At 44.2% G+C, this 6,301-nt stretch overlaps 1 long non-coding RNA gene across 1 annotated transcript; it reads left to right on the forward strand.

Annotated features, from left to right (window-relative positions):
* The first annotated feature begins 610 nt into the window (after positions 1-610).
* Positions 611-4,347, forward strand: LOC144582838 (uncharacterized). Its single transcript, XR_013536288.1, has 3 exons — positions 611-756; positions 1,960-2,082; positions 3,631-4,347. It is a non-coding gene; the product is annotated as an uncharacterized LOC144582838 (long non-coding RNA).
* The last annotated feature ends 1,954 nt before the right edge of the window (positions 4,348-6,301 follow it).

Raw genomic sequence — 6,301 nt, forward strand, 5'->3', positions numbered from 1 at the left:
CCTTTTCACTCCCACTGCTACCCCACACTTTAGGCCCTTATTCGCTCACTTTGAAATTACCTTCTAACTGCTCCCCTTGCTCTGCTGACCCATCCCTGAACACAGCAAGCATATACATCATCTCAAGATGCTGGTTTTTTTTTTTTTCTTTTGAGACAGAGTCCTGCTCTGTGACCCAGGCTGAAGTACAGTGGTGCAATCTCAGCTCACTGCAACCTCTGCCTCCTGGGTTTAAGTGAGTCTCCTGCCTCAGCCTCCTGAGTAGCTGGGATTACAAGCAGGTGCCACCATGCCCAGCTATCAAGATCCTGTCTTGATCGGTCCTTCCACAGCTCAAAATTCCTCATTGGCTCTCCATTGACTATTATTATGATTTAAAGTTTTTCACAATTAGGTGCCCATTTACAATGGAGTGAATCTTTATGTTTCCCCCAAATTCATATACAAATCTAGTCCCCAAGGTAATGGTATTAGGAGGTGGGACCTTGGGGAGGGGATTAGGTCATAATGGTAGAGACCTCGTGAATGGGATTAGTTGCCTCATAAAAGAGGTGGTCCCAGAGAGCTAGCTTTCTCCTCCTACCATGTGAGGACACAGCAAGAAGGCACCATCTATGAAGAAGCAGGCCCTTACCAGCCACCAAATGTGCTAGCACCTTGAACTTGGACTTCCCAACGTTCAGAACTGTCAGAAATAGATTTCTCTTGTTTATATCCACCCAGTCTATAGTATTTTGTTACAGCAGCTGCAACAGAGTAAGACATCGTCGAACTATCTAAGATCACGTACTGTAGAAGCCAGATGTTTAGACTGTAAATCCCATCTCTTGTTCATTATTTCCCCCTTTCCTGGACTAGTGACATGCCTTATTAGAAATTATTTATTTATTTAACAATTTTTTTTGGTCAGGTGCAGTGGCTCACGCCTGTAATCCCAACACTTTGGGACGCTGAGACCAGGAGTTTGAGACCAGCCTGGCCAACATGATTGAAACCCTGTCTCTACTGAAAAAAATTTTTTTGAGTGACTGCTACATGCCAGAGTTTGCTGAGCACTGGAGACTAAAGCTGTGAACATGACAAACATTGTTCCTGGCTTTATGGAAACACATTCTAGTTGGGGAGACAGGCAAAGAAAATAATTACAAACTGCTAGAAAATAAATAATTTATAAACTGCTAGGAAAGAAAGCTAAGAGAAAATAAGGCAGTTCTTTTTTTCTTTTTTGTTTCCTCGAGACAGAGTCTTGCTCTGTTGCCCAGGCTGGAGTCCAATGGCATGATTTTGGCTCACTGCAACCTCAGCCTCCTGGGTTCAAGTGATTCTCCTGCCTCAGCCTCCCAAGTAGCTGGGAGTATAGGTGCACGCTATCATGCCTGGCGAATTTTTTGCATTTTTAGTAGAGATGGAGTTTTACCATGTTGGCCAGGCTAGTCTTGAACTCCTGACCTTGTGATCCACCAGCCTCAGCCTCCCAAAATGCTGGAATTACAGGTGTGAGCCACTGTGCCCAGCCCGGTTCTATAATATTTTAATTAAGTTTCCAAACTTGCATCTCTCCCATCACTACTCTTCTGGTTCCTGAAGATGACATTTCTCAAGGACCCACCTTCTAATAGCTCCAATAAGGAAAAGCATAAATGATACTTTGTAAATACAAATAATTCCCTGAATGCATCTCTATTTTATTTGCTTAAATATATATTAAGCAATTCAAGCTAGATTTGGACATTTAGAATCAAGGATGTAATCTAGTGATCCCTCATTTGTACCACAAATAAAATAAATCTTTACATGAATGTATGAGGGATTTAGGTTAGATAAAATGAAGAACTTTGCAGCAAAAGTTCAGTGGAACAGGTACCTGAGGGAGTGTATCAGTCAACTTTACTACAATAATCTTGCATAACAAATAATCTGAAATCTCAGAGATTTATAACATTCATTTTTTGCTCACAGGTTTGTGGATCGGCTAAATGACTCTGTTCCAGGCTGTGAATCTTGTACAGGTCTGTTCCATGTAACTTCTCATTCTGGGACTCATGCTGAAGCGACAAGGGCATGCTCTTCTCATGGCAAAAGGTAGAAGTGCAAGAGGCCAAGCTTAACCAAGCAAGTGGAGTTAAACCCTCTATTTACATTCTATTGGCCAAAACAAGTCACATGGCTAGACCCATCATCAATAGAGTGGGGAAGTTTGCTCCCCTGGTGGAGGGGAATAGAGGAGAATGAATGTTTGCTAAGCAATAATACACTCCACCACAGGGAGGTTATGGAGTTTCCTTCACAAGTGGTCTTTACAAATAGAAGAGGTTGTTATCTCTCTGGGTTCCTCTGGGTACCATATTACCTGAAGTATAGCAAAGGAGGACCAGAAGACATGATTTCTTAAAGATGCCTATTTTGGTACAAGGGCAATGTAATTCGTGTTTGATATCTGGTTGCCACTGAAGCCCCTTTTCCTTTCCCACCAGAGCTGTGCCATGGGGGTGATTTCCAGGCCAAGTCTTAATATCAGAGTCTCTGCGTGATTGTATACAAGTGACAGTCACATAGCAAACATAAATACAGAAGAGGCTCTGATACCATCGGGGAACAGTATTCCTGCCATCGGGCCAGTTTTGTCTGCTGCTACAGTGCAGTTAACTCAGGAATGAAATTGGAAAGTTAACTGATGGTCAGAGGGGACTGGGAATTTCATTTGTAACTGAGACAGGCAGAGCTCAGCAAAAGGTGAGACAAAAGCAGATTTTACCATAGGCTAGGTAAACTCAGCTAACAAACATGCATGCATTGTATTGAATCACTTAAGGATATTAATATTTGAATGTATTCAAATGGAAAGATGTGATTGTGCACTCACACCCTCAGCTGTTTTGACTCCAAGCCTTCATATTCTGTACCCTTTGCACCCTGGGTGATAACCTTTCCTTCTCCTACCTCAGCATTCTCATTCTCCCTCTTCTCCCTCCCCAATATCTGTTAGGGAACTCCTTAGGTCCTACTCAAAGTGTAGTCTCCAGACCAGCAGTAACTGGTCTTAGGTGCATTACCTGAGAGCCTGTTAGAAATGCAAATTTTGGGGTGCGTTCCCCGGACTTCCTGAATCAGAATCTCTAGGTTTGAGGTGGGGAACAGTTGTCTCAGAAAACTGTTTTCATAAACTCTTCAGGTGAGAACTTAAGCACATACACAGAAGTTTGAGAACCATGGCAATTCTGACTCAGTAGGTCTGGTTGAAAGCCATGACTTGTGTTTCCGACAGGCATGCAGATGACACTGATGCCGCTGTCTGTAGACCGCACTTCTAGCAGCACTGCTTTAGAACTCAATTACATACACATGAAATGATGGCCAACAGTTAAAAGCCTTACTGGTCCTGAGTGGGCAGGATCAAAGTCTTAGTGAATAAAATGAGTCACTAATGGTGGCATTTTAGACAACAGCCACCAGTTGTTTTTTTTTTGTTTTGTTTTTAAGTATGTTTTGGGCCTGGTGTAGTGGCTCACACTTGTAATCCCAGCACTTTGGGAGGCTGAGGCGGGCGGATCACTAGAGGCCAGAAGTTTGAGACCTGCCTGACCAACATGGCAAAACCCCATCTCTACTAAAATTTCAAAAATTAACCAGGTATGGTGGAGTGTGCCTGTAATCCCTGCTACTCAGGACGCTGAGCAGAAGAATTGCTTGAACCAAGAGGCAGATTTTGCCGTGTGAGCCAAGATTGCATCACTATACTCCAGCCTGGGTAAGAGAAGAAAAGCCTGTCTCAAAAACAAACAAAAAAACGGGAGGCTGAGGCAGGAGAATCACTTGAACTCGGGAGACGGAGGTTGCTGTGAGCTGAGATCACAGCATTGCACTCCAGCCTGGGCAACAAGAGCGAAACTCCTTCTCAAAAAAAAAAAAAAAAAAAATACGGAAAATGTATTTTTGGCAGAGGGTAAGCCTGGAGCCTCTGAAGCCACATTGTGTGATTAGTTTCCTTCCCATATACAGTACCTGTCCCATCTATGGATGATTAAAGAATGAATGTAGCATGGAGGGAAAGCACTGGCTGGGAGTGAGGAGATCTGGGTTCCAGTTCTTGCCCTGTAACTAAGACTGTGCACATGGTTGGGTCCCTTACCTCTCTCATACTCATCTATAACCTGAAAAATGAACTGATGAGAGATATACAATCTCTAGCATCCCTATCCTCTTTTTTGCCTTGGTTTTTCAAAAATTTTTGTGGGTACATGGTGTATATATTTATGAGGCACATAAGATATTCTGGCACAGGCATGCAATGTGTAAGAATTACATCACAGAAAATGGGTATTCTTTCCCTCAAGCATTTATCCTTGTGTTCCAAATAATCCATCATACTCTTAGTTATTTCAATATGTACAATTAAAGTATTATTGACATAGTCCCCCTGTTGTACTATCAAATACTAGGTCTTATTCATTTTTTCTATTTTTTTGTGTGTCCATCAACCATCCTGCCTCCCCCTCGGGTGCCCCATTAACCTTTCCAGCCTCTGGTAACCATCCTTCCACTATCTCCAGGAGTTGTTTTCTTAGATCCCACAGACAAGTGAGAATATGCAATATTTGTATTTTTCCATCTCTTTAAAAATTACACGAGGTTGTGATTACCTTAGCAACTCTTTCCTCTCCAGATGAGTAAGCAAGTCTCAAAACATGGTATACTCAAGCTGCAGAACTGAGGGCCCATAGAGTTGAATGCTGTGAACCACAAGTAGAGTTGGACCCGACTCTAACCATCCCACAACACTCACCTTAGTGCCTAGGCCTCCAGGCTCTGAGCCAGATCTCAGGGTAGGGGTCTCCACTTCCCACTTCCTAACTGGGTGACTTGCGTCAAATTACTCTTTCTCCTGGAGCTGTGGTTTTTTATTCCACAAAATAAAGATGAAAATAACACTTACCTGATAGGTTTGTTGTGAAGTTTAACATCATTAATATATGTCAAGTGCTCAGGACAGTGTCTGGCACGAGAAGAGCATTGGATAAATGTCAGGGACTATTACAACAGGAGGAGAAAGGACTGCCCTCATCAGCCCTCCTCCCCCCGACAGATTGTTGAAATCGCCAGCCCAAGCTGCAAATCTTCCTCTGTCCTGTAGGTGGCGCCTCCCCGCGTTGAGCGCGCCACCTGCGTCCTGGAGCGCTTTGAGAAAGCGGTAAGAAGTAAGTTTTCACATCTCTGCTCAGTTCAGTGTTGCTAGAGTGGGATCTTATGCAGTCACTTGAAGCCTGTGCCCAGGACAACCAGGTTTTGGATTCCGTCTTCCTTCCTGGAGTGGCTTTGAATCCATTTCCTGCTGCACCCCTCCCCCATCACCTAGGCGCCTCTCCTGCAATCCAGGAAGACTCCTGGGAGGATTGCACTCCCAGCACCTGAGGCAGGGAGTTGAGTGGGAGTTTGTTTCTTGCTCGGTTAAAATGACAAATTGGTACATGAGTGCTTAATGAAAGATGCTGGAAACGTCCGTGGAGATCAGAAAAATCGCCTCTCCGAGCTGACAGCCAGGCCATCTGCATTCCCGCATTCCTATTAATTCCTTAACAATAAACGACAGGTGCGCCTAGAGGGTTAACAGCTTAATTTAATCTCTGAGATTCCTTCCTGGAGCATTGAGAATTAGAAAGATATTTACACAACGTAATCTGCACACCTGATTTTTCCCCCTTGATGTGTCTGGGACTAGTCACACCCATTTCTGACCCATGTCCAGACAGGCTCTGCCCCTCTAGCTGATGACTGCGTAGTCCCCACAAGTTGCTGTGGACTCTGAACCACGTGACTGGGCCCCGACTGTCACAAGATTTGGCTTCTTAGCAGCTGCCCCCAAAGTTGCTTTACATTATGTTCCCAGGTCCTTTCAGGGACAGGAAGTTCCCCAAATAGAGATGGAAAGGTAGTGCCCAGTGAATTTCCTTCCCTTGTGAGAAGCAAGGCAAAAATGGAAAGACGTACGTGGTAGCAGCAATCAGTTTGGAGAGCTGTGAGGTCAGATTTTGATAGTCCCTGGCAGATCGAGAACTGTTTGTTGTTTTTATTGTTGTTTTGAGACGGAGTTTTGCTGTCGTTGCCCAGGCTGGAGTGCAATGGTGTGATCTCGGCTCAGTGCAACTTCCGCCTACTGGATTCAAGCGATTCTCCTTCCTCAGCCTCCCGAGTAGCTGAGATTACAGGCGTGGGCCACCATGCCCGGCTAATTTTGTATTTTTAGTAGAGACAGGGTTTCTCCATGTTGTTCAGGCTGGTCTTGAACTCCCAATTGCAGGTGATC

The sequence above is a fragment of the Callithrix jacchus genome, chromosome 5 (assembly GCF_049354715.1).
Source record: "Callithrix jacchus isolate 240 chromosome 5, calJac240_pri, whole genome shotgun sequence".
NCBI lineage: Eukaryota > Metazoa > Chordata > Mammalia > Primates > Cebidae > Callithrix > Callithrix jacchus.